Source organism: Rhinoderma darwinii, chromosome 1, assembly GCF_050947455.1.
Source record: "Rhinoderma darwinii isolate aRhiDar2 chromosome 1, aRhiDar2.hap1, whole genome shotgun sequence".
NCBI classification, from domain to species: Eukaryota; Metazoa; Chordata; class Amphibia; order Anura; family Rhinodermatidae; genus Rhinoderma; species Rhinoderma darwinii.
The window spans coordinates 73,256,772-73,284,386 of record NC_134687.1 but is presented as its reverse complement, the minus strand read 5'-3'; the positions used below and the strand labels follow the sequence as shown (position 1 = coordinate 73,284,386).

Sequence of the window (27,615 nt, the reverse complement as noted above, 5' to 3'; positions counted from 1 at the left end):
TATTTGTCGCTCCAACTCCAGGAATTACATTAACTGGTGAGATTTGGCGATTTTATGGATATTTCTCTGCTTTTACAAGTCTAAAATTGTGCTGCTTTTCAGGTTACTGAATTAATTTACTATTTATGTAGATTAAACCACTTCTCTTTTGCACGGTCGTCTGACAACCGGCTGAGCACAACTTGGGGTACAGAACCGGAGAAAGAAACGTGACGAACCTCTACTAGTCACTTAGCAAGACTGCAAATACCAGCTGACTACATTTCCCAACATGCACGACAGTGTAATGAACAGTACAGCATGCTGGGAATTGTAGTCTAAAAAAAGCGTTACCGGTCGTACGCCATACAGTACAGCTCTAGAGTAAATACCAGTCACGTGGCGTCTCGTAACATCGCGTCAATAGACAACTCTCGCGTGGGTTCATTCCTTTATTAGCTTGTGGCCGGCGCCTCCTCTTTCTTTCTGGATTTGGTTGTAGGTAAGTGGCGGTCTGAGTTGAGGGTTGTGTGCGGAGTATTATACTAGTGCGGGTGGTCTCCGCCGTGCTCACGGTACCATTATTTGCCGTCTATAGAGACGTCAGTAGTGGCCGTGGTTATCGCGCTCTTTCTGCCGTCTAGTCATGGTTTGTCATATCCCGTGGTTCTATTTGCCGCAGCAGGCCTCAGTCGTCTTGTCATGCGTTGTCGTTGCGCCTGCCATCTGTATCGCCCCTTCGTTGCCTACTCAGAGCTGTGCGTGCCCTGCAGTGGTAAACACGGGGGCAGAGTGTTTCCTCTCTAAAACACAGTGTGGAGCGTCTCCCCTCCTCCCTGTATCCTGTCGTGAGGTACAGCTGATCACTGGCCATTGTCTGCGGTGCAGGGCATTTACACGAGTACACGGATAGGGGGCAGTCATGAGCAGTCACCGATCACGCGTACGATTGCCTTATTTTTATACAGGCGTTTGCTATAATTTTTCTATGATAAACTTGCTTGTGTAGACGTTTTATATGGGGTTGGTTCTTGCCACGACGCTCTAATTACACGGTTGCCTTTTCTTATGAATGGCTGCCATGTTACCTCCGTACTGCGTGCTAGTTAAGCTTTAGGCTGCGTTCACACGCTGCTTTGTGTGCATTTAATGCAGATTTCTTCCTCTGGCATTACAAAGGGTGGAATCTGACTTTTTAACTCTGCCTTATGGTTTTCCATTTAGACAAACCATACTATTAAACAAAAACAATTTAGGGGCACATGCTTTTCATGAGTGATGCAGGATCACATGAATGAGTGAGGGGCTGCAATAACTCATCTGCAGATATTGACTTCTGTAAGGGCATCTGCACTCTGTATTCAGTCTTGTATATTTCACACATGTGGCCTCTCTTTTCTTGCTGGGGGGGGGTCCCTGGCAGCTCAGTAAAAAATTTACAGGAAGGACAATTTGTTCTCATAATGACTTGTGTCCCTATTTCTGCTCTGCTACTGGATGCCAGTGGCATTAAAGAGGCTCTGTCACCAGATTTTGCAACCCCTATCTGCTATTGCAGCAGATCGGCGCTGCAATGTAGATTACAGTAACGTTTTTATTTTTTAAAAACGAGCATTTTTGGCCAAGTTATGACCATTTTTGTAGTTATGCAAAAGTCCAAGCGGGTGTGTTTAAAAGTAAAAGTCCAACTGGGCGTGTATTATGTGCGTACATCTGGGCGTTTTTACTACTTTTACTAGCTGGGCGTTCTGACGAGAAGTATCATCCACTTCTCTTCAGAACGCCCAGCTTCTGGCAGTGCAGATCTGTGACGTCACTCACAGGTCCTGCATCGTGTCGGCACCAGAGGCTACAGTTGATTCTGCAGCAGCATCTGTAGCTACATCGACTTACCTGCAAATGCCGATGCTGCTGCAGAATCAACTGTAGCCTCTGGTGCCGATGTGTCCTCGCTCGTCTGACACGATGCAGGACCTGTGTGACGTCACAGCGTGATCTCTCGAACACGCTGTGTCTGCACTGCCAGAAGCTGGGCGTTCTGACGAGAAGTATCATCCACTTCTCTTCAGAACGCCCAGCTAGTAAAAGTAGTAAAAACGCCCCGATGTACGCACATAATACACGCCCACTTGGACTTTTACTTTTAAACACGCCCACGTGGACTTTTGCAAGCCTCATTTGCATAACTACAAAAATGGTCATAACTTGGCCAAAAATGCTAGTTTTTAAAAAATAAAAACGTTACTGTAATCTACATTGCAGCGCCTATCTGCTGCAATAGCAGATAGGGGTTGCAAAATCTGGTGACAGAGCCTCTTTAAGTGTACATTGCATGAGCCCCTAGCTGCTGCATACTGCAGCCGCCCAGCAGTCCTGCACTGGCCGCTCAGTAGGAGAATATAAGTAGGTATGGAGACAGCGCCTCACTTCACAACCGGACAGCACTCCAGATTATAAAGATACAAAAAGTGGTGGTCTCCAATGCACCGATGTTTTAGCCCTCCATTTGAGCAGCCACAGTGAGGGCTGAAATACTGCTGCATGGGTGAGTAAACTTATTGTATCTTCATAATCTGGCGTACAATATTGGGGCTCATTCAGACGAGTGTTCTGCGTCCATGTGCTGCCTGTTGAAATAACGGACAGCACATGGCCCAATTAATTAATGGGGCTTTTCAGATATGTATGATTTTTCACACATCGGATGTCTGTTGTGTGGAACTCGCTGCATGTCCTATTTTGGTCCTTTTTTGTAGACCTTGTCACCCATTAGTCTATGGGGGCACGAAAAACAGCCGACATCCGTGTGCTGTCCATGTTTCAAGCATCAGTTGCTAAAGTGCTTGGGATTAAAAAAAAGTGCTTGTAGGGGATAATTACGGATGTGAAAACTGAATGGCAGACATGAAATGCGGTCTGTTTTTTTGCGCATGCAAATCGGACATGCTTGTGTGAATGTAGCCTTAAAGAGACTGTCACCACATTATAAGTGCCCTGTCTCCTATATAAGGAGATGGGCGCTGTAATGTAGGTCACAGTAATTCGTTTTATTTAAAAAAAACGATCTATTTTCTCAAAGTTAGGAGCTTTCTTAATGCCCAAGTGGGCGTACTTTTACTTTCGACCAACTGGGCGTTGTACTGAGGAGTGCATGACGCTGACCAATCAGCATCATGCACTCCTCCATTCATTTACACTGCACTAGTGATATTGATATATCACTATGTGCAGCCTCATACACAAGCCCTAACATTACTACAGTGTCCTGATAATGAATACACATGACCATCCAGCCTGGACGTCATGTGTACTCAGAATCCTGACACTTCTGAATCTTTTCTGTGAGATTCCAGCAATGGATACGAAATCTCGCGAGATCTCGGAGCTAAACGAGATTTCGTATCCGTTACTGGAATCTCACAGAAAAGAGTCAGAAGTGTCAGGATTCTGAGTACACATGATGTCCAGGCTGGATTTCATGTGTATTCATTATCAGGACACTAGTAATGTTAGGGCTTGTGTATGAGGCTGCACATAGCGATTTATCTAGTGCAGTGTAAATGAATGGAGAGGAGTGCATGATGCTCCTTATATAGGAGATAGGGCACTTATAATGTGGTGACAGTCTCTTTAAAGGCATGGTGTCGCCCCAAAAACATGTTTTTTTTTTAAAATTTAAACATTTAGTGTGTGGGTGATTAAACATTGTTCAAATTTTTTTTATTTTTTTCGCGAGTCAGGAAATATTATAAATTTTTTCAAATTTATAATACTACCCATTTTTGGTCACTAGATGGAGCTGTTTGGAGCTAGTTCCCAAAATTGCAGCATTGCAACATTGGGTTAAAAGCTATCGCTCTAGTGAGCTCTCAGCAATCCCCCCTCCTTTATCCTGGCTAGTGCCGGGATAAACGAGGGGTTTGAAAGGTTTAACCTCCTACACTGTGTGTCGCCATTTTTTGAGGTAACCCACAGTGTAGTAGGTTTACATGCAGTAGTAAACACACACAAACACTAACATACATTGAAATCGCTTACCTGCTCCTGCCGCCGCGGCCCGTCCGCTCCCTTTGCTGCCGCTGTTCCATGTGCACTTGTCCGGAAGCCGCGACCGGAAGTAGTAATATTACTGTCCAGCCGCGACTTCCGGTCCACAGGAAAATGGCGCCGGACGGCGCCAATTTCGAATAGGACTGTGTGGGAGCGGCGCATGCGCAGTTCCCACACAGACGCCGTACACGGCAGTCAATGGGACGGGAGCCGTTCGCAGTCCCTATGGGACTGTGGCTGCCGTATTCCATGTCTGTGTGTGTCGTTAATCGACACACACAGAAATGGAACAAAAAATGGCAGCCCCCATAGGGAAGAAAAAGTGTGAAAATAAGAAACAGTAAAACACAAACACACAAATGAAAATAAACGTTTATATTACAGCACTAACATCTTTAACATATAAACAAATTATTTGTGATGACACTGTTCCTTTAAACTTCATTTGTTTACATTACAAGTTGGAATCAGGATTCAATGAGTTGTTCACCCAAACTGTATCTTTACTCATTGGTCTTGTTGGACTTTTGTTTTATCGCTTCACAACAAGACCCCACCCCCCCCCCCCCCCCCCACACATAAAAACATGTCTTGGGGCTTTTTCACAAAGCGCTCAAAAATATGTATTCACGCATCAAATATGCTAACATTTCTTGTGAAGCACTTTAAAATACAGGTATTTTTGACTTATTCCATTTTTATTTTTTTTGCACGCAATTCGGACTTCCATTAGCTATGGGAACACTTGGTGTGTTTTACACCAAAGAATTGACCTGCTACTTTAACTGTTTTTAAAATATGCTTGTGTAATAGGATACTTATGTTCTATCTGCATGTCTTCCCTTTTGATTTGAATAGAAAGCTTAATTAGGTGCTTTGACATGTGTTTCAGCACGTAAAACGTGCCAAAATCCCAGGTGAACAGGGTCCAGCAACACTAGACTGGCTACACCTTTGGTACTTAAAGCCTCTAATGCAGATGTGAACAGGCCCAAAGAGCCTTAGTCACAGATCTGGCTGAGAACACCAGAAATAATAGCGCAGCAATAGTGTTTCAGGTAAAACTAGACACCCTGAGGAAACCCATCAGTTGTTGTGCAACAGAATCTGTGCCTCTGGTAACTTCGTTCTGCTCCTGACTTAGGGCTCATTCAGATGAGCGTAAAACTCCACCGTGTGCTGTGTGAAAATCACAGCACACTGACCCATTGATTTCAATGGGGTCATTCACACATGCAGCAGTTTTCACGCCCATTGAAGGCAATGGGTGCGTGAAAATCACACACAGCATGCGGATGCATATCCATGTGCTGTGCATGATTTGTGCATCAATTCAATTGAAAATAAAAAAAAATAACAGATACCACCCTGACACATTCATTTCCATAGGGCCATGCACACCCATTCTCTACGGAACAGTGTGGCCGTTCTGTCAAATAGGACAGGTCCTAATCTTGTCTGTTTTTGATGTAGCAGTCTCTGCCTTTTCATTGATTTGGCCTATGAAACAACGGACTGCGCGTGGCAGGGTCCGGTCTGTTTCATGGATCAGTCATCAACAGCCGTACGACGGCCAATGGAAGTGTGCATGAGGCCTAAGTAGAACAGAAGCACCAACGCAGGTGTGAATTGGGCATTAGCTGGAATATGCATTAACTTGCTGCTTGTTCAGGGTCTGTAGACTATACTGTATGTACTAAACTATTTATCAATGGTTTTTTTCTTTTTCAGGATTCCTGGAAATCTTTGGGCCAGTGACTGAAGTGAACTTTCTGATAGTGAAGCTTTTATTTTCACATCTGACTGTTGGGTGTCTTTGGATTGTGTGCGTATTAATCTGATTTAAAATGGGGAAAATGAAAGAGTTGAATGAATTTGAGCGTGGCATGATAATTGGCACAATTCTTTCGGGCAAGAGTGTAGCAGAAGCTGCAAAACTGCTTGGCTATTCGCGTGCAACAGTATCACGTGTGTATCGAGAGTGGTCCAATTCCCAAACAACTGAAGACCAACCGCAGGCCAGTGCCCAGAAACAGACGGCTGAGTAAATGGTGCCGTGTACCCGAAAATCCTCCATGCTGAAAAACACAGGTGTGTTTGTATTTTTGTACACTTGAAGTCTGCTTTCTGCAGTGATAAAGGTTGCAGCGCAGTTGTCGGTGCTCTACATATTTGTGGTGTTGGCTCTAAATAATAGTATGCCCAGTCCAACAGTGTTGCATACGGCTGCATATGTGCTTACATTGCTGCCGAACTGATGCCTGTGATTAAATCTTCCGCTACATGTTACTTTGACTTTACACTAAAATTAAAATGCCCCTGTTGAGCAGTGGCACTTTAATAAGGTACGGTTCTCTTGTAAGTTACTGGATAGGGGGTCTGTGCTTGTGTGCTACCATTATGCAGCCCCCCTGCTGGGGACAAAATGACATCTTAAACAATATAGAGCCTTGCAGTCAGCATAAAGTCCAATACTTCTGTAACGCTGACCCATGCTCTGCAGAAGCTCACTGCTACAGAATGTGAGCGCAGGCGGCTTCTAATTTGTATGTAAAGAGTGGTAATAACCTGGTGGCGCTGCTCTGGTTTCTTTATTGGTGAAGTTGACAATTTGAAGATAAATCCCATGCATCGAACATCAGATCATCTTGACTGGATTTTCACCTCTTGATTTAAATTATATACATTTTTGTGATTTTTTTTTTTTTTTTTTTTTTTTTTTAAGTAAAATCATGGGATTATATTCACTCTGCACATTGTAAATTCATTATATGGAAATTTACTACATGTAAAGTCACCTTATACATGTTTGTTTTATTTAAAGTATTGAGACTAGTCGTTGGTCTAAACTCATCCCCTTTATAGCTTTGCCCACTTTAAGACCTATTCTTTAAGTGGCCAACATAGGGGGGAATAATAAAGCTCTCTTAAACTCAAGGTAAAAACGTTTTTGCTTTGTATCCTGTCGGGAGCAACATTTTATTGTATGACTTGCACAATTGTTTGCATAAGGCTTCGTTCACATCTGCGATAGGGTCCTGATCCGTCCGCTTTCCGTCGGAACGGGATCCTGACCTGAAACGGAAACCTTTGGTTTCAGTTTGTGTCAATCACCGTTAATTTCAATGGTGAGTGATCCGGTGCCAATGGTTGCAGTGTCTCAGTTGTGCGGGGGTTCTGTTTTGACGGAATCAATAGCGTAGTACACTACGCTATTGATTCCCTCAAAACAGAACCCCTGCACAACTGAGACAAACTGAAGACATTGGCACCGGATCATTCACCATTGAAATCAATGGTGATGGAAATCTTAGGTTTGTGAGGGTCCCATTCCGACGGAAAGCTGTGTCGGAATGGGACTCTAGAGCAGATGTGAACGAAGCCGTATTGGTGTGAAACTGCTTGCATTTGCTTTCTACTTGTGTCTAACTTAGACTATCTTATCCTCTTACAGGGAACTTGAGAATCCTCTACCTAAGGTCCACTTCCTATTACTTCTGGCTTACAATATGCAATCTTACCAACCTGGTGGCAACTGTAATGAAGTCCTATCTAACTATGAAGTACTGATACATCTGAATTGGTGGACGCTCCTGTGGATGCCCTTCTCTCATCTTACACATGTTTCCTGGATAGCTTGGTAAAATGTGCTTGGTATAATACTATGCAGTGCATAATTTTTTTTTTTTAGGTAAGTCTGTTATTTTTCCTACCCCAAACTTTATCTGCCTAACTCATGGAGTTGAAGCACTTGTAACCTGAAAATTTCAGATTCAAGAGTGTGTGGCTTAGGGGTACCATATGTTTAGGTGTGCAAAATTATTAGTTGTTGTGGTTTTACTTCCCTCCAGGTAAAATAGCCCAAAAATGTCTTGCACAGGCCCTGAGGAACCCTTGTTTGCATCTAGTGCCAACGTTTTCTAGATCTTTAAACCTTCCTTGAATCTTGCAGTATATGGTATTCATGTTAGGAAACAAACCCTCGAGCTGAAATGTCAGGCTAGAGCAACACTGCAAGATGAAGTCTCAGTGGCAAAATATCAGTTGTGAATTCACTTACTCCCTATGGGAAAGGGTCTCTTCACTTTGAAGCCCTCCAGAAGTCTGACTCTTAACACAATCCACATGCTGCTTCATGTTGTGGTGTAGCCCTAGCCTAAATTTCCATTTTTTTTTTGGACAGGGGAGAGGAGTGATTCTAGGTGAACCAGTGGTAGTCTTGTAGCTGGAACACTAATGGTTTTGGGTCACTATTATGAGTTGGATGCCCTCTATTTTGGGGGGCAGTACTAATGGACTTATTAATGAGTGTCTGGTTTGACTTCATGTTTCATATGCAGTGAAAATAAACTCAACTGTTCTATTCTGTTGCATGTATCAAAGTACTCTGAAATCTAGTCACTCAAGCAGCAAAGATGTCACATTTATGACCTTCTCCCCAACCTCCAAGTCCTTGACAGGTGAGATTGACAATGGATAAAAATTAAGCACTTAATTGGTCAGTATCTGAATCCGGAGAAATTGCTATGATTTTGGGGGGGGGGGGGGGGAGAAGAGTGTTTGATCATTAAAAATCTGCAGCTATATTGTCAACTGACCATGAAACTCAATCAATTGATATTTATTGATTCTGCACACCTATTTGTGATAAAGGTGGTAATTTCACCTGACAAATGCTAAATGTCACCTTGGTGTGATGTCAAATGATTCTGGGTTTACAGACTTGTCCACTAACGAACTGCCTGCAGTGTTCTGTTTTTACCTTGGTGTACTCTTGACACTGGTCTTCAAGCTACAAGAGTTTAGGAAGACTTCTATGGAGAATCAGGCTAAAAGGTTCCATACTAACATACATGTTACAAAGTGTCCTATGTATGCGGTAGCAGCTTGCAGAGGCTGGATATTTTAACACTATGTATATTAGTATTGCCACTTTATTTCCTGACTCTAACATATAACTACATTAGGGCAGAACTCCTTTAATGCAAATGTGTGCTATCCAATAGAAGGTTACAGGTTTAGGCCTAGTTTTCTAGCCTACATAGGTTTTTGGATGCCCATGTCTATTGAAGATGACTTTCACTGGGTAGCAGACTTCTGCCCTCTAAAACATACTTATAATATTCCTATAGAACTCATCTTGGTGTGGATGGTAACTATGCACCTCTGGGGCAGTAACAAATGGAATTGTTTTTAGTAATTTGATAGTAACACAATGCTAGATCAATAGTTTTAGTTATGTGGTGTTTGAACCATTGTTTTGTTTGTGGACCAAATGCTCTTCTATGTACCATTGTAATGCTGAATATTCATATTTTGCTTGGCAAAAACTGTTTTTGTATTCTTAAACTGACATGAATAATAAAGAATATTAAGAAAAACTGCGTGATTTGTGACTAAAGCACATTATTTGTTATATGGACCAGCTCACTCCTGTATGTATAGTGAGATGTATGTGCTTTATAGCAATAACCTTTGATGGGGTTTGTATTTTAAATGTCAATGTGTAACTTTGCTTAGTCTTAAGTTCACTTTACTTTTTGAAATACAGCTGCTCTGTATAGAGAATACAGAGCAGTTGTATCTCAAAGTAAAACATTTGGCAACATCGCCATCTCATGATAGTGTTGCGGTGACCATGGCATCTTAGTGGTTAAACGGCCGTGAACTCTGGTCCTGGCCGTTAGTGCGAGGTGTCAGCTGAGTATGTCAAACCCCCACTAGGACGTCCTGATGCATCAAGGGTTTAAATAAAATCACTATTTTTTTTTAATATACATTTCCTGTAATAGCTTAGTCCTACTCTTTGTGAATGAGAACCTCAGCTTAGACTTTCTATTTGTCACATTTTGCAGCATGATACATACATAATCATATAATGGGTATCAAGTGAAGTTGCAACAATGACACATGAATGAAACGTCCTCTGCTCTAGCGCTGTTCTAATCAGCGATGCAGCTTTCACCCACACGTTTTCAAGTACCAATTTCTCGATGACACTTGCTTTGTGACGGCTTTTAAGTGCTTCATCCTTAAACGTCTCTTGTGGGTAGCCCCCTTTATGACACAGCCACAGGATATGTCAGATGCAGGTCCTACCTCTGGGCCCCTAAACCCCATTCTACCCCTGTGTTGGCTGAATTCTGCCAATGAAGGTGAAAACTGTTTCTCCCGGAGCGATGTTGGGTATTCACCATAGAACTGAATGGTTGTTATGGAAACTGTGTAGCTGGCATTCTGCGTTTTTTTCTGTAACTACTGTTCACTACTATGGGAGTTCGAAAAACAGCGTAGCAACACTGTTTCTGTAACTCCTGACCGTAAAGTCAGGAAGTGGCTGGGAGTCAACGATAGCAGGCAAAGCTAGAATGGGGTTTACGGGGCCCCGTTCTAGAGACAGAACGGTGGATGGGACCTGCATCGATCTGACATCTATGACCTGTGAATTTGTCATATAAAGATTAAGGGGGTTTTCCCACGAGTGTCATTTATAGCACCAACCTATTCCGCAACACTTTACCATTTAGAGGGAATGTGTACTTTGGAATATGACCTTACGTAATGACCAAAATAACAAAACCTGAAAAGTGAGATCCCTGCTCCCATGAACTTGCTATCTATGAGATAGGGGTGATTCTAAATGTAAAGAGTTTGTTCAGTACAATGGTCCAGCCATCTTTGATAAAAAAAAAATAGGATAGTACACATAGAGCTGTATAAACAGGTCACTAGCCAATATCTGAGACAGAGGTAAATGCATTAGGGTGCACGGAGTGTGGGGGATACTGTTAAATAAAAGTCAGGTTGTGATGACTAATGCAATAGGGAGACAAAGGTAAGGAGTCAGATTAGGGAATGTTATAGGCCTGTAAGAATGTTTTCAGGGCACGCTTAAAACTGGATGAGAACTAATCCGATTGTCCAAGGTAGCGCATTCCAGAGAACTGGTGCAGCATGAGAGAAGTCTTGAAGGTGGGATTCAGATTTACCCTTATGAGATGTGCATTAATAAAGATGATGCATCCCAATTTAAGTGTAAATCCATTAATTCCCAAATTGGCCTATGAATAGGAATTTATTACCTCTAATGTGTAGATATGGTCTTATAAATCCTTGACTCGCCTTTCTCTGCTTTCTGTTCATGGATGTTCAAGCTGCTCCTAAGGCAGGGGTATCAAGCACGCGGCCCGCGGGACACAGTGCCGCTAGTATTGGCTCTGCTCCGAGACTCTGGAATTCCCTGACATCGCTGTCAACATATCAACAGCGATGTCTGGGGCTTCACCAGAGCCGGAGTCCCGGGCAGAGCGCTAGTATCGGCTCTGCTCTGGAACTCTGTCAATATGTTGACAGCGATGTCGGGGAATTCCAGTGTCAGGGTCTTCCCCAGAGCGGAGTCCCGTGCAGAGCGCTAGTATCGGCTCTGCTCCAGGACTCTGTGGAATTCCCTTGACATCGCTGCCCATATATGGACAGTGTGTCAGGGTCTTCCCCCAGAGCGGAATCCCGGGCAGAGCGCTAGTACAGGCTCTGCTCCGGGACTCGAATTCCCTGACATCGCTGTCCATGTTTGGACACATGATGTCTGGGGTTTCCCCAGAGCCGTAGTCCCGGGCAGAGCGCTAGTATCGGCTCTGCTCCGGGACTCTGGGGAAGCCTCTGACATCGCTGTCCATACATCGACCATGATATCGGGCTTCCCCAGAACAGGCGTCCCAGTGATGTCAGGAGCACAGCTGGATTCCTAGGAAGAGCCTACTAGCGCTCTGCCCGGGACTCCAGCTCTGGGGTTGCCCCTGACATCTCTGTCCATATATGGACAGTGATGTCGGGAGCAGAGCTGGAATCCCAGGCAGATTGCCAGAAGCGGCTCTACTCCGGGACTCCAGCTCTGGGCAAGCCCCTGACATTACTGTGGTAGCATCTGCGAAGGGCACTGTGACAGCATCTGCGGAGGGCACTGTAGATGCTGACATGGAGGGCACTGTGGCATTATCTATGGGTGTGTTGCATTATCTACAAGTGGCAGTATCTGCAGAGGACACTGGCATTATCTAGGGGTGTGTTGCATTATCTGCAGAGGGCCCTGTGGCCTCATCTGCAGAGGGCCCTGTGGCCTCATCTGCAGAGGGCCCTGTGGCCTCATCTGCAGAGGGCCCTGTGGCCTCATCTGCAGAGGGCCCTGTGGCCTCATCTGCAGAGGGCCCTGTGGCCTCATCTGCAGAGGGCCCTGTGGCCTCATCTGCAGAGGGCCCTGTGGCCTCATCTGCAGAGGGCCCTGTGGCCTCATCTGCAGAGGGCCCTGTGGCCTCATCTGCAGAGGGCCCTGTGGCCTCATCTGCAGAGGGCCCTGTGGCCTCATCTGCAGAGGGCCCTGTGGCCTCATCTGCAGAGGGCCCTGTGGCCTCATCTGCAGAGGGCCCTGTGGCCTCATCTGCAGAGGGCCCTGTGGCCTCATCTGCAGAGGGCCCTGTGGCCTCATCTGCAGAGGGCCCGCCCAATCTTGATGTGTGTCTGCCAAACACTGCTAACTGAGCCGCCAGACTGCATTTAGCGACACTTAGGCTGGCTTCACACGACCTATTTTCAGGCGTAATGGAGGCGTTTTACGCCTGAAAAGACTGCTCCAATACGTCAGCAAACATCTGCCCATTGCTTTCAATGGGTTTGCCGATGTACCGTGCAGACGACCTGTCATTTTACGCGTCGCTGTCAAAAGACGCGTAAAATTACAGCCTCTTCAAAAGAAGTGCAGGACTCTTCTTGGGACGTTTTTGGAGCAGTTTTCTCAGACTATTGAAAACAGCTCAAATAACGCAGCGAAAAACGAGAGTTGCTCAAAAAACGTCTGAAAATCAGGTGCGGTTTTCCCTTGAAAACAGCTCCGTATTTTCAGACGTTTTTGGCTCAGCGTGTGAACATACCCTTAAACTGGAAAGCTGGATTGTTGAAATAAGAATGTGGAGAAATATCTCAAATTTTAAACCTAGCGCTATTATAGTAATGTAGTAGTAATAGTGTTATAGTAGTTCAAATAACTAATTGATTAACAATAATTTTGTATTGTATCAAATTTGAAAGTAATGCGACCCGTCAACTTCCCATTTCTTCTATATGCGGCCCACTTACCCGGCCGAGTTTGAGACCCCTGTCCTAAGGCCACTTTCACTCTTGTGTATTTTGCATCAGTATTTGCAAGCTAAAACCAGGAGTGGGTCTAAAATATGAAAGTTACAAATCTTTATTTTCTAGTTTTTCTCTTTCATTCATGGTTTTTGCTTAAAAATACTGATGCAAAGTGCTGATTGAAATATGCAAGAGTGCAAAAGGCCTAAATCCCAGTCTGATACCTTTAGACCTTACTCGCGGTTTTGTATATTTCATCAGTATTTGTAGGCCAAAATTAGGAGGGGCACCTAGAGAAAAACATGGAAATATTTGTACTTCTGGGTGTTGAGCTGATCCTCTCTTTGTAATATAATCTGGTAAGGTTTTACTATAAAGTAGCAGTATTGAAAGAGACTAAGAACTATAGGTGTAAAAGACTCAGCGCTTAACCCCTTAATGACCTTTTCACGGCGGTCATTAATGGGCTTTATTCTAGGCCGCCACCTTTCCATGGCGGCCTAATCAACGTCCTGCACAGGTCTCCCGTGCAGGCTGGAGCCGGGGCTTGGCTGTCTGACAGCCGGGCTCCTGCTCCAACATAGCGATCGTAGTTTACTTAAATAACGGACATTTAACCCCTCAAATGCTGCGGTCAATAGCGACCGCTGCATTTGACTTGTTTACAGAGGGATTGAGCTTTCTTTCACCCATCGGCGTGCCCGCAAATGCAATTGCGGGCATCCGATGGGGTGCCATGGCAACTGGGGGCCTAACAAAGGCCCCCATGTCTGCCCTGGATATATACCTATTAGGATGTGCCAGAGGCACTTCCTAATAGATGCCTGTCTGTTTAAGGGTATGTGCACACGAGAACTGGCTTTTACGTCTGAAAAGACACTGTTTTCAGGAAAAAACAGCTGCGTCGTTTCAGATGTAAAAGCTCCTCGCATTTTGCGAGGAGTCTTTGACGCCCGTAATCTTGAGCTGTTCTTCAATGAAAAATGGCTCAAATTACGTTTCAAAGAAGTGTCCTGCACTTCTTTGACGAGGCAGTTATTTTACGCGTCGTCGTTTGACAGCTGTAAATTACTGGTCGTCGGCACAGTACGTCGGCAAACCCATTCAAATGAATGGGCAGATGTTTGCATAATACACCTCGTTTACGCCTGAAAATAGATCGTGTGAACCCAGCCTTATACTGACCGACAATAATGCTCTGGTATACCAAAGCATTATATTTGCGATCTAAAGATCGCATAGTGAAATCTAGTGAGACTAAAAAAAATAACGTGAAATTAAAATAAAAAGGTACACATTACCATTTTTTTGCCATAAAAAAATGTTTTATTTTGTAAAAGTGTAAAAATAAAAACTATGCATTTTGTTTCCCCGCAATCGTAATGACCAAAAACATTATTATTTAAATCGCAAGGTGAACCCCATACAAAAATGCAAAAAACTGCAAAATTGCTGTTTTTCCCATCCCCCCCAAATTTTTTTTATAAAAGGTTAATCAATAAGTCCCATGTACCCCACAACGGTAGCAATGAAGTCCTGCAAAAAAAAAACAAGTCCTCATATGGCAACATTGAATGAAAAGTAAAAAAAAGTTATGGCTCTTGGAAAGTGGCGATGCAAAATAAAATTATTTTAATTCATAAGTGTTTTAATTTTGCAAAAGTAGTAAAACCTAAAAATAACTATACGGATTTGGTATCGCCCTAATCGTACCGACCCATAGAACAAAGATAGCATGTTATTTACCGCGCACAGTAATCGGCGTAAATGTAAAACGCATAGAACAATGACTAAATTGCTGGTTTTTTTATATTCTTCCCCCCCCCCCCCAAAAAAAAAAAAAGTTTAAAAAAAAACTGCCATTGAAAAATACAACTCCTGCAAAAAAATAAGTCTTCATACAGCCATGTCCACGTGAAAATAAAGTTATAGCTTGAATGTGACAATGGAAAAACTAAAAAAAATTTGCTTGGTCATTAGGGCCCAGAATGGGGAAGGGGTTAAAGGCTATGTAAACCTTTGCAGCCTTTCTTTGTCTTTTTTGTTTTGTTTTTTTTACACTGTGTATTTCGTTAACATCTCCGCAGCGGTACTGACAGGAGGGTTCCCTCGCCTCTGAGGACAGGAAACAATGAGGAAGTATTTCCATAAGAGGGTCCCTCCTCTTACCTGCTAGTTGTTTCCTATACATATGGGACAGTATGAAGATGCGGTGGGAGGGCTGCGTAGTCCTTTGGCATAAGACCTCACATAAGAGGCAGCTCGGACCTCTTTCACCGCTCTCCTATGGTGGAAGGTGGGCAAAGGTTTAGCACGTGGGGAGTGCGAAGTCCGGGTCTCCCAGAGCTGGGATTTCTTGCTCCTCCAGCGTGAAGGGTGGGGGCAAGGCTGCATGTGATCGTCGCTGCATGCTCTCCAGGGACTTCATGGGGTGTGGCTATAGCGAGATTCTCGGTTTTTGATGCCAAATTCTGAATAAAGGAAAGTGCCACCCACCTGCTGTAACACGCTGGTACTATCCTGCAGCAGTATAGGACCACGGCATATCTGCCCCTGCTGAGTCTATGGCGCCACGTAAGAACATGGACCATGGAAAAGCCATTAGCCCGGTAAGGACCTTGCTCTGTTCCTTCTACCTTGTACATGTTATGTCACTGGCTCAGTTGTGGGTATAAGAGATGCCTGTTTTATTTTATATTTATATACCTTAGGGGAAAGATGTATCCACCAGGAAGCCCTCTTCTAAAAAGTGTGTGATTTGCAGGAAATCTTTGTCTATCCCCTACAAAAAAATCTCTCTAAGAAATGCATTGAGAAGATTGTGACAGAAGTTGCGTCTTCCTTCGTGTATAAATTTAAAAACACTAATTAGAGAAGAGGTTTCTTCCGCTATTGCCTCACCGGTATCACCGACTGATCCTGCACATCTTTCCCTACCCTCTACTTCGGCCACGGTGGGTTCTTCCTACCAACAAGTGGAGAGTGTACCAGATGAAAGGGAGGTCATTAACTGATGATACCTCAGGCTGGCCATTTTGTCTTCCTGATGGCACAGAAATTCTGCCTAAAGCTATCCGTGCGATCATGGGTATGGAAAAAGTTAAGGAGCCTTTGTCTATTCAGGATCAATTATTTTGGGGTCTGGAAGAAAAGAGGAGTCTTTCTTATTCATAAAATAGTTAGTAAACTTATTGGCAATGAATGGAAGGATCCAGAAAAAAAGAGCATCTCCAAAATATTTAAACACCAGTAGCCTGTGTCAGAAGAAGAGGTTGAGCATTGGGACAACATCCCTAAAGTTGATGCACCAATGGCAACAATTTTAAGGGCATGACCACACATGGCGGAATTCCTCCGCAACTGTCCGCATCAATGCCGCACAGAATCTGCGTTGCAGATTCTGCAGCGGATCTGCACAAAATGTGCAGAAAATTGATGCGGACTGGCCGCTGCGGACTGCAGGAAAAGTGCTTCTCTTCTCCCTATTCAGTGCAGGATAGAGAGAAGGGACAGCACTTTCCCTAGTGAAAGTCAAAGAAATTCATACTTACCGCCCGTTGTCTTGGTGACGCGTCCCTCTTTCGGCATCCGGCCCGACCTCCCTGGATGACGCTCCAGTCCATGTGACCGCTGCAGCCTGTGCTTGGCCTGTGATTGGCTGCAGCCGTCACTTACACTGAAACGTCATCCTGGGAGGCCGGACTGGAGACAGACGCAGGGAGTTCTCGGTAAGTATGAACTTATATTTTTTTAAACAGATACATGTATATTGAGATCGGTAGTCACTGTCCCGGGTGCAGAAACAGTTACTGCCGATCGCGTAACTCTTTCAGCACCCTGGACAGTGACTATTTACAGACGTCTCCTAGCAACGCTCCCGTCATTACGGGAGCCCCATTGACTTCCTCAGTCTGGCTGTAGACCTAGAAATACATAGGTCCAGCCAGAATGAAGAAATGTCATGGTAGTAAAAACAATACGCTCCGCAGCACACATAAGATCTGCGGACTTCATTGCGGAATTTTGACTCTCCATTGAAGTCAATGGAGAAATTCCGCCATGAGTCCGCAACCAGTCCGCCACTGCTCCGCAACAGACAGAGCATGCTGCGGACACCAAATTCCGCTCCGCAGCCTATGCTCCGCAGCGGAATTGTACGCATCGTGTAAATGAACACTGCTAAATTAAAGTGAAAGTCAATGGAGAAACGGCTCCGCTGCGGATTAACGCTGCGGAGTGTCCGCAGCGGAATTTAAGTGAAATTCCGCTATGTGTGAACCCGCCCTAAAGATCCTCTCTTCTATTTGAAGATATGGCTATGCTTAGAGACCTTATGGATAAGAGAGCAGAAGGCTTTCTAAAACGTTCTTGAGAAACCACAACTGCCATGTCGAGGTCAGGAATTGCGGCCACCTCCACTGCCAGATCTCTGAGCCTATGGCTTAACCAGCTAGAAAATGATGTTGCAGCTGGTACTCCAAGAGAATATATCTTATTTCATCTATGCCTATGCTTACACAAGCAGTAAATTCTATGGCAGATGCTTCAGCAGACATAGTAAAAATGTCTGCAACATCTGCAGGCTTGGCCAATGCAACAAGAAGAACTGTCTGGCTCAGGAATTACAGAGAAGATGCCAGCTCAAAAAAGTAATTGTGTGCCATTCCCTGTGAAGATGATAGCCTGTACGGATCAGGTGTGGACAATATTTTGGAGAAAGCTTCAGACAACAACAAAAAAGTTTCCCATTGTAGCTTACATTTTTTCATCAACGCGAATCCTTTCGGAACCAAAGGAGAGGTACAGACAGATCCCATCACCAATTCAGGGGAAGAGTAAAGGGGTTCCTCTTTAATTTATCCTCTACTGAGCATCGCTCCCAGTGACACCAGGTATCTGGAAGGAGGCAGATTAAAAAATTGTCAACCTGTCTGGAAGGGCATCACATAGTCTCCGTCACAGTGCGGGGTGTTGACCCACTGGGACGTACTGCGTAGCAGGATAGCAGCTGGCCAAACAGGTACATATGCAATGTCTATAGTTCTGAAAGGGTACCTGAGGCAATGCAGACAGCAAAGGTAGTTTCAGGCTAAGATGAGGCTCCGGCAGTAGACAGACACCCGGTGGGGTGCGGCACAGTAGATACAGCAGAGGGCACAACACGACTCCAACTCTAGAAGGCACAGAGGTACGGGATACAGGCGGCAGGAATGGGAAATACTGGGAACTGGAAAACTCTTAGGAGACCATTTGCAAGGACAAACTAGGGTAACACAACAACGCTCAAGCAGTGATTGAGAGGGCAGAGCCCCTTTTATAGTCCAGAGGCATTCTGGGCTAATTGCAGCTATTCTGCAAATGTGGGCATACTGGCCCGTGGGAGACAGTGTCCGAAGGAGGCAGTGAATGCCGACATCTCCTAGGAGGGGGATGCCGCCCGGAACTCACTCGTCCATGGCGGTCAGAGGATAAGTCAGGACGACGGTCCTCGGCCATAGACGTTACAGTATCCCCCCTCTTACACCCCCTCTTCTTGGGGCCAGAGCGGGAGAGAAACTTCTTCACGAGGGCAGGAGCATTGATGTTCTCCTCTGGCTCCCAAGACCTCTCCTCTGGACCAAATCCCCTCCAATCCACCAAATAAAACGTTCTTCCTCCTACTCTCTTGGTGTGCAAGATCTCCCACACCTCGAAAGTCCCAGACGAACCGCTAGGAGCCACTGCGGAACTAGTAGTCTTGGAGTAGCGGTTCAGGACCACAGGCTTTAGCAGAGAGACGTGAAAGGAGTTTGGGATCTTGAGGGTGGAAGGCAGTCTAAGCTTGTAGGAGACATGATTGATCTGCAGCAGAATCTCGAAGGGTCTGTGGAACCTGGGAGCAAACTTGCAAGATGGCACCTTCAGTCGGATATTCTTAGAAGACAGCCAGACCTTAGTGCCTGGAAGAAACTGGAGAGGCTCTCGTCTTCTTGTGTCTGCCTTTCTCTTCATGCGGTCGACCGCCAGCAGAATAGAAGTTCGGGTCTGCTGCCATATCTTTAGAAAGTCCCTGAAAGTAGAGTCAGCTGCAGGCACCTGGGACATAGTAGAAATAGGAAGAGGTATTCGTGGATGTTGACCGTAGACAATGAAGAATGGGCTTGAGGTGGTGGACTCACTAGTATGGTTGTTGTAGGAGAACTGAGCTCAAGGAAGCAGCTGCACCCAGTCATCATGCTGCCTGGAGATAAACTGCCGCAGATTGTTCTCCATAATCTGATTAATCTGCTTGACTTCACCATTGGACTGGGGATGGTAGGCTGAGGAAAAGTCCAACTTCACACAGAGGAGACCGCAGAGGGCTCTCCAGAACTTTGAGGTGAACTGAACCCCCCGATCCAACACTATGCAGAGGCAAGCCGTGCAGACGGAAGATGTGTTGGATGAAGAGGCCAGCCAGTCGGGAAGCAGAAGGCAGACCAGTCAGTGGAACAAAATGAGCCATTTTGGAGAATCGATCCACCACCACCCAGACAGTACTGCATCCAGCAGTGGGAGGCAGGTCCATGACAAAGTCCATAGCAATATGTTGCCAGGGGGCATCGGGCACAGGTAGCGGCTGGAGCAGACCAGCTGGTCTGGAGTGGACAACTTTATTTGATGCGCACACCGTGCAGAAGAAGACAAAATCGGTGACGTCTTTGGGCAGCGTGGGCCACCAGAACTGACGGGCAATTAGGTCTCGGGTCTTACGGGCACCCGCGTAACCTGCCAGCTTGGAAATGTATCCCCAGCTGAGGATTCTTCCTCTGTCTGCCAGACGCACAAAGGTCATCCCTGGAGGAATGTCTCTAACTTGCAGAGGGTTGACAGAGATGATGCAGGAAGGGTCAATGATATTCTGTGGGGACTCCACAGTGTCTTCTGTCATTCTGAGACCCTGATCGGAGATGATGTAGCCCAGGAAGGGTAGAGACTTTCTCTTGAACACGCACTTTTCCAGCTTGGCATATAGGTGATTCTCCCTTAATCGAAGCAAAACTTGGCGGACATGTCACGTTATTTTTTTTAGTCTCACTAGATTTCACTATGCGATCTTTAGATCGCAAATATAATGCTTTGGTATACCAGAGCATTATTGTCGGTCAGTATAAGGCTGGGTTCACACGATCTATTTTCAGGCGTAAACGAGGTGTATTATGCAAACATTATGCAAACGCGAATCCTTTCGGAACCAAAGGAGAGGTACAGACAGATCCCATCACCAATTCAGGGGAAGAGTAAAGGGGTTCCTCTTTAATTTATCCTCTACTGAGCATCGCTCCCAGTGACACCAGATATCTGGAAGGAGGCAGATTAAAAAATTGTCAACCTGTCTGGAAGGGCATCACATAGTCTCCGTCACAGTGCGGGGTGTTGACCCACTGGGACGTACTGCGTAGCAGGATAGCAGCTGGCCAAACAGGTACATATGCAATGTCTATAGTTCTGAAAGGGTACCTGAGGCAATGCAGACAGCAAAGGTAGTTTCAGGCTAAGATGAGGCTCCGGCAGTAGACAGACACCCGGTGGGGTGCGGCACAGTAGATACAGCAGAGGGCACAACACGACTCCAACTCTAGAAGGCACAGAGGTACGGGATACAGGCGGCAGGAATGGGAAATACTGGGAACTGGAAAACTCTTAGGAGACCATTTGCAAGGACAAACTAGGGTAACACAACAACGCTCAAGCAGTGATTGAGAGGGCAGAGCCCCTTTTATAGTCCAGAGGCATTCTGGGCTAATTGCAGCTATTCTGCAAATGTGGGCATACTGGCCCGTGGGAGACAGTGTCCGAAGGAGGCAGTGAATGCCGACATCTCCTAGGAGGGGGATGCCGCCCGGAACTCACTCGTCCATGGCGGTCAGAGGATAAGTCAGGACGACGGTCCTCGGCCATAGACGTTACAGTATCCCCCCTCTTACACCCCCTCTTCTTGGGGCCAGAGCGGGAGAGAAACTTCTTCACGAGGGCAGGAGCATTGATGTTCTCCTCTGGCTCCCAAGACCTCTCCTCTGGACCAAATCCCCTCCAATCCACCAAATAAAACGTTCTTCCTCCTACTCTCTTGGTGTGCAAGATCTCCCACACCTCGAAAGTCCCAGACGAACCGCTAGGAGCCACTGCGGAACTAGTAGTCTTGGAGTAGCGGTTCAGGACCACAGGCTTTAGCAGAGAGACGTGAAAGGAGTTTGGGATCTTGAGGGTGGAAGGCAGTCTAAGCTTGTAGGAGACATGATTGATCTGCAGCAGAATCTCGAAGGGTCTGTGGAACCTGGGAGCAAACTTGCAAGATGGCACCTTCAGTCGGATATTCTTAGAAGACAGCCAGACCTTAGTGCCTGGAAGAAACTGGAGAGGCTCTCGTCTTCTTGTGTCTGCCTTTCTCTTCATGCGGTCGACCGCCAGCAGAATAGAAGTTCGGGTCTGCTGCCATATCTTTAGAAAGTCCCTGAAAGTAGAGTCAGCTGCAGGCACCTGGGACATAGTAGAAATAGGAAGAGGTATTCGTGGATGTTGACCGTAGACAATGAAGAATGGGCTTGAGGTGGTGGACTCACTAGTATGGTTGTTGTAGGAGAACTGAGCTCAAGGAAGCAGCTGCACCCAGTCATCATGCTGCCTGGAGATAAACTGCCGCAGATTGTTCTCCATAATCTGATTAATCTGCTTGACTTCACCATTGGACTGGGGATGGTAGGCTGAGGAAAAGTCCAACTTCACACAGAGGAGACCGCAGAGGGCTCTCCAGAACTTTGAGGTGAACTGAACCCCCCGATCCAACACTATGCAGAGGCAAGCCGTGCAGACGGAAGATGTGTTGGATGAAGAGGCCAGCCAGTCGGGAAGCAGAAGGCAGACCAGTCAGTGGAACAAAATGAGCCATTTTGGAGAATCGATCCACCACCACCCAGACAGTACTGCATCCAGCAGTGGGAGGCAGGTCCATGACAAAGTCCATAGCAATATGTTGCCAGGGGGCATCGGGCACAGGTAGCGGCTGGAGCAGACCAGCTGGTCTGGAGTGGACAACTTTATTTGATGCGCACACCGTGCAGAAGAAGACAAAATCGGTGACGTCTTTGGGCAGCGTGGGCCACCAGAACTGACGGGCAATTAGGTCTCGGGTCTTACGGGCACCCGCGTAACCTGCCAGCTTGGAAATGTATCCCCAGCTGAGGATTCTTCCTCTGTCTGCCAGACGCACAAAGGTCATCCCTGGAGGAATGTCTCTAACTTGCAGAGGGTTGACAGAGATGATGCAGGAAGGGTCAATGATATTCTGTGGGGACTCCACAGTGTCTTCTGTCATTCTGAGACCCTGATCGGAGATGATGTAGCCCAGGAAGGGTAGAGACTTTCTCTTGAACACGCACTTTTCCAGCTTGGCATATAGGTGATTCTCCCTTAATCGAAGCAAAACTTGGCGGACATGTCACGTTATTTTTTTTAGTCTCACTAGATTTCACTATGCGATCTTTAGATCGCAAATATAATGCTTTGGTATACCAGAGCATTATTGTCGGTCAGTATAAGGCTGGGTTCACACGATCTATTTTCAGGCGTAAACGAGGTGTATTATGCAAACATTATGCAAACGCGAATCCTTTCGGAACCAAAGGAGAGGTACAGACAGATCCCATCACCAATTCAGGGGAAGAGTAAAGGGGTTCCTCTTTAATTTATCCTCTACTGAGCATCGCTCCCAGTGACACCAGATATCTGGAAGGAGGCAGATTAAAAAATTGTCAACCTGTCTGGAAGGGCATCACATAGTCTCCGTCACAGTGCGGGGTGTTGACCCACTGGGACGTACTGCGTAGCAGGATAGCAGCTGGCCAAACAGGTACATATGCAATGTCTATAGTTCTGAAAGGGTACCTGAGGCAATGCAGACAGCAAAGGTAGTTTCAGGCTAAGATGAGGCTCCGGCAGTAGACAGACACCCGGTGGGGTGCGGCACAGTAGATACAGCAGAGGGCACAACACGACTCCAACTCTAGAAGGCACAGAGGTACGGGATACAGGCGGCAGGAATGGGAAATACTGGGAACTGGAAAACTCTTAGGAGACCATTTGCAAGGACAAACTAGGGTAACACAACAACGCTCAAGCAGTGATTGAGAGGGCAGAGCCCCTTTTATAGTCCAGAGGCATTCTGGGCTAATTGCAGCTATTCTGCAAATGTGGGCATACTGGCCCGTGGGAGACAGTGTCCGAAGGAGGCAGTGAATGCCGACATCTCCTAGGAGGGGGATGCCGCCCGGAACTCACTCGTCCATGGCGGTCAGAGGATAAGTCAGGACGACGGTCCTCGGCCATAGACGTTACAGTATCCCCCCTCTTACACCCCCTCTTCTTGGGGCCAGAGCGGGAGAGAAACTTCTTCACGAGGGCAGGAGCATTGATGTTCTCCTCTGGCTCCCAAGACCTCTCCTCTGGACCAAATCCCCTCCAATCCACCAAATAAAACGTTCTTCCTCCTACTCTCTTGGTGTGCAAGATCTCCCACACCTCGAAAGTCCCAGACGAACCGCTAGGAGCCACTGCGGAACTAGTAGTCTTGGAGTAGCGGTTCAGGACCACAGGCTTTAGCAGAGAGACGTGAAAGGAGTTTGGGATCTTGAGGGTGGAAGGCAGTCTAAGCTTGTAGGAGACATGATTGATCTGCAGCAGAATCTCGAAGGGTCTGTGGAACCTGGGAGCAAACTTGCAAGATGGCACCTTCAGTCGGATATTCTTAGAAGACAGCCAGACCTTAGTGCCTGGAAGAAACTGGAGAGGCTCTCGTCTTCTTGTGTCTGCCTTTCTCTTCATGCGGTCGACCGCCAGCAGAATAGAAGTTCGGGTCTGCTGCCATATCTTTAGAAAGTCCCTGAAAGTAGAGTCAGCTGCAGGCACCTGGGACATAGTAGAAATAGGAAGAGGTATTCGTGGATGTTGACCGTAGACAATGAAGAATGGGCTTGAGGTGGTGGACTCACTAGTATGGTTGTTGTAGGAGAACTGAGCTCAAGGAAGCAGCTGCACCCAGTCATCATGCTGCCTGGAGATAAACTGCCGCAGATTGTTCTCCATAATCTGATTAATCTGCTTGACTTCACCATTGGACTGGGGATGGTAGGCTGAGGAAAAGTCCAACTTCACACAGAGGAGACCGCAGAGGGCTCTCCAGAACTTTGAGGTGAACTGAACCCCCCGATCCAACACTATGCAGAGGCAAGCCGTGCAGACGGAAGATGTGTTGGATGAAGAGGCCAGCCAGTCGGGAAGCAGAAGGCAGACCAGTCAGTGGAACAAAATGAGCCATTTTGGAGAATCGATCCACCACCACCCAGACAGTACTGCATCCAGCAGTGGGAGGCAGGTCCATGACAAAGTCCATAGCAATATGTTGCCAGGGTGCATCGGGCACAGGTAGCGGCTGGAGCAGACCAGCTGGTCTGGAGTGGACAACTTTATTTGATGCGCACACCGTGCAGAAGAAGACAAAATCGGTGACGTCTTTGGGCAGCGTGGGCCACCAGAACTGACGGGCAATTAGGTCTCGGGTCTTACGGGCACCCGCGTAACCTGCCAGCTTGGAAATGTATCCCCAGCTGAGGATTCTTCCTCTGTCTGCCAGACGCACAAAGGTCATCCCTGGAGGAATGTCTCTAACTTGCAGAGGGTTGACAGAGATGATGCAGGAAGGGTCAATGATATTCTGTGGGGACTCCACAGTGTCTTCTGTCATTCTGAGACCCTGATCGGAGATGATGTAGCCCAGGAAGGGTAGAGACTTTCTCTTGAACACGCACTTTTCCAGCTTGGCATATAGGTGATTCTCCCTTAATCGAAGCAAAACTTGGCGGACATGTCTCTGATGAGTCGCTGGATCTGGGAAAAAAAAAATCAAAATGTCATCGAGATACACCACAACACAGACATAGAGGAGATCACGGAAGATGTCATTGACGAACTCTTGATAGACCGCGGGGGCGTTACACAGACCAAAGGGCATAACCAGGTAATCATAGTGCCTATCACCAGTATTAAATGCCGTCTTCCATTCGTCACCCTGACTAATCCGGATTAGATTGTAGGCCCCCAGCAGGTCTAGTTTTGAAAAAAAAATTGCTCTCCGTATGCAATCAAACAGTTCAGAGATTAAAGGCAATGGGTATCTGTTCTTTACCGTGATCTGGTTGAGACCTCGGTAGTCAATGCAGGGTCAGAGGGATCCGTCCTTTCTTAACAAAGAAAACCCCGGCCCCAGCCGGGGATGAGGATTTGCGTATGAAGCCCCTCTCTAAATTCTCCTTGATATAGGCAGACATCGACTGGGTCTCAGGTAAGGAGAGAGGGTATACTCTACCACGAGGAGGAGACGAGTCAGGGACCAAGTAAATAGGACAATCATACGCCCGGTGTGGCGGCAACGTCTCTGCCTCCTTCTTGGTGAAGACATCCGAGAACTGAGAGTAGCAAGAGGGCAACCCTGCCAATGACTGATGCAGAGGAGGTTGGATATGCCACACACAGCGGTTGACGTGCTTGTGACCCCACTGGAGAACCTCTCCGGAGTTCCAATCCAGGACTGGGGCGTGTAGACGGAGCCAAGGCAAACCCAGCAGCATGGGGTTGACGACCTTGGGCAGGACAAAAAAGGAGATGAGCTCAGAATGAAGGGCTCCCACCTGAAGCCTCAGCAGTTTGGTCACAGATAATATTGGGTCGAGCAGCGGCAGTCCATCTACTGAGGCAATGATAAACGGCTTATCCAGAAGGGTAGTGGGCAAGTGAAGAAGTTCCACAAGGTCTCCGCGTATAAAATTGGCTGCAGAGCCAGAGTCCAGATAGGCAGAGGCCAGGTGGATCCTCTCACCAGCGACAATAGTCACAGGGATGGACAGCTTGGAGGAGAGTTCTCTGTCAAATGCTGTGTCGCCCAGGGTTGTCTCCCCAGCCAATCCTAGGCGTTGGAGTTTTTTGGCTTCTGGGGACACAGACGTACGACATGGCCAGCGAGGCCGCAATATAGATAAAGTCCAGAATTGCGCCTGCGCTGTTTCTCCTGGACAGATAGTCTAAGCCAATCCACTTGCATCGGGACCTCGGACGGAGCAACAGATGATGACAAGAGGGGTTGCTGGAGGTTGGGAGCCAACCTAGGAAGCTATCTTTCTCTGAGCCTCATATCAACGCAGGTAGCAAGTAAAATTAGGTTGTCCAAGGTAGGTGGTAGATCACGAGCAGCCAGTCCGTCCTTGAGCTTCGATGACAGACCATGCCAGAAGGAAGCTACTAACGCCTCATTGTTCCAGGACAGCTCCCCTGCCAGGGTCCAGAACTGGATGGTGTACTCGCCCATGGAGGTGTCCTCCTGACGAAGGTTTAGTAGAGAAGTTGCTGCCGACGAGGCTCGTCCAGGCTCCTCAAACACAGTGCGGAATAACCGCAGGAACCCCTGGAAGTTTCGGGTTCCTGTCGTTCCCAGATAGGGTTCGCCCACGCCAGGGCTTGGCCGGCAAGCAGAGAAACAATGAAGGCGATCCTGGCGCCATCCGAGGGAAATGTTCTGGCATGCAGGGTGAAGTGGATATGACACTGGTTGAGAAATCCCCTGCATGCGCTTGCGTCTCCGTTAAAGCGTGGCAGCGAGAGCCGAGGATAAGTACTGGTGCTGACAGGAGGTGTAGCAGGAGGATCAGCCGGAGAAGCTGGAACCGGAGAGGAGGAAGCAGCTAGCGCCCCTAGCTGTAGTGCCATGGAGTTTACTGCCACAAGGAGTTGATCCTGTCATGTTCGCAGGTCCGCTTGCATGGCTTGAGAAGGTGACAGGCCCTTGAATTGACCAGTGGGGTACATGGCCTGAGCGTACTGTCACGACGTGGGGTGTGGACCCACTTGTCCGTACCGCGTAGCGGGATAGCAGCTTGCCAAACAGGTATATATGCAATGTCTATAGATCTGAATGGGTACCTGAGGAAATGTAGACAGTAGCGGTGGTTTCAGGCTAAGATGAGGCTCCAGCAGTAGACAGACACCCGGCGAGGTGCGGCATAGTAGATGCAGTGGAGGGCACAACACGGTTCCAACTCTTGAAGGCACAGTAGCACGGGATACAGGGTACAGGCGGAAGGAACGAGAAACACTGGGAACTGGAAAACACTTAGGGTATGTTCACACGATTAACAAAATACCTCTGAAAATACGGAGCTGTTTTCAAGGGAAAACAGCTCCTAATTTTCAGATGTTTTTTGAGCAACTCACGTTAATCGCAGCGTTTTCGCTGCGTTTTTTACGGCCGTTTTTGGAGCTGTTTTCAATAGAGAGTCTATGAGAAAACGGCTCCAAAAACGTCCCAAGAATTGTCCTGCACTTCTTTTGACGAGTCATCATTTTACGCGCCGTATTTTGACAGCGACGCGTAAAATGACAGCTCGTCTGCACAGA

The 27,615-nt window shown here is 46.7% G+C and overlaps 1 long non-coding RNA gene and 2 other non-coding genes across 6 annotated transcripts; all 3 read left to right on the top strand.

Annotated features, from left to right (window-relative positions):
* The first annotated feature begins 396 nt into the window (after window positions 1-396).
* LOC142750720 (uncharacterized) lies at window positions 397-7,731 on the top strand. Of its 4 annotated transcripts, none has more exons than XR_012882602.1 (3): window positions 397-481; window positions 5,761-6,120; window positions 7,484-7,731. It is a non-coding gene; the product is annotated as an uncharacterized LOC142750720 (long non-coding RNA). The 4 variants fall into 4 exon arrangements; XR_012882604.1 differs by lacking the exon at window positions 397-481 and adding an exon at window positions 810-832; XR_012882605.1 differs by lacking the exon at window positions 397-481 and adding an exon at window positions 881-922.
* On the top strand, window positions 722-840 carry LOC142722909 (small nucleolar RNA SNORA26). Its single transcript, XR_012875191.1, has one exon. It is a non-coding gene; the product is annotated as a small nucleolar RNA SNORA26 (small nucleolar RNA).
* LOC142722897 (small nucleolar RNA SNORA26) lies at window positions 6,897-7,009 on the top strand. Its single transcript, XR_012875187.1, has one exon. It is a non-coding gene; the product is annotated as a small nucleolar RNA SNORA26 (small nucleolar RNA).
* Window positions 7,732-27,615: the final 19,884 nt, after the last annotated feature.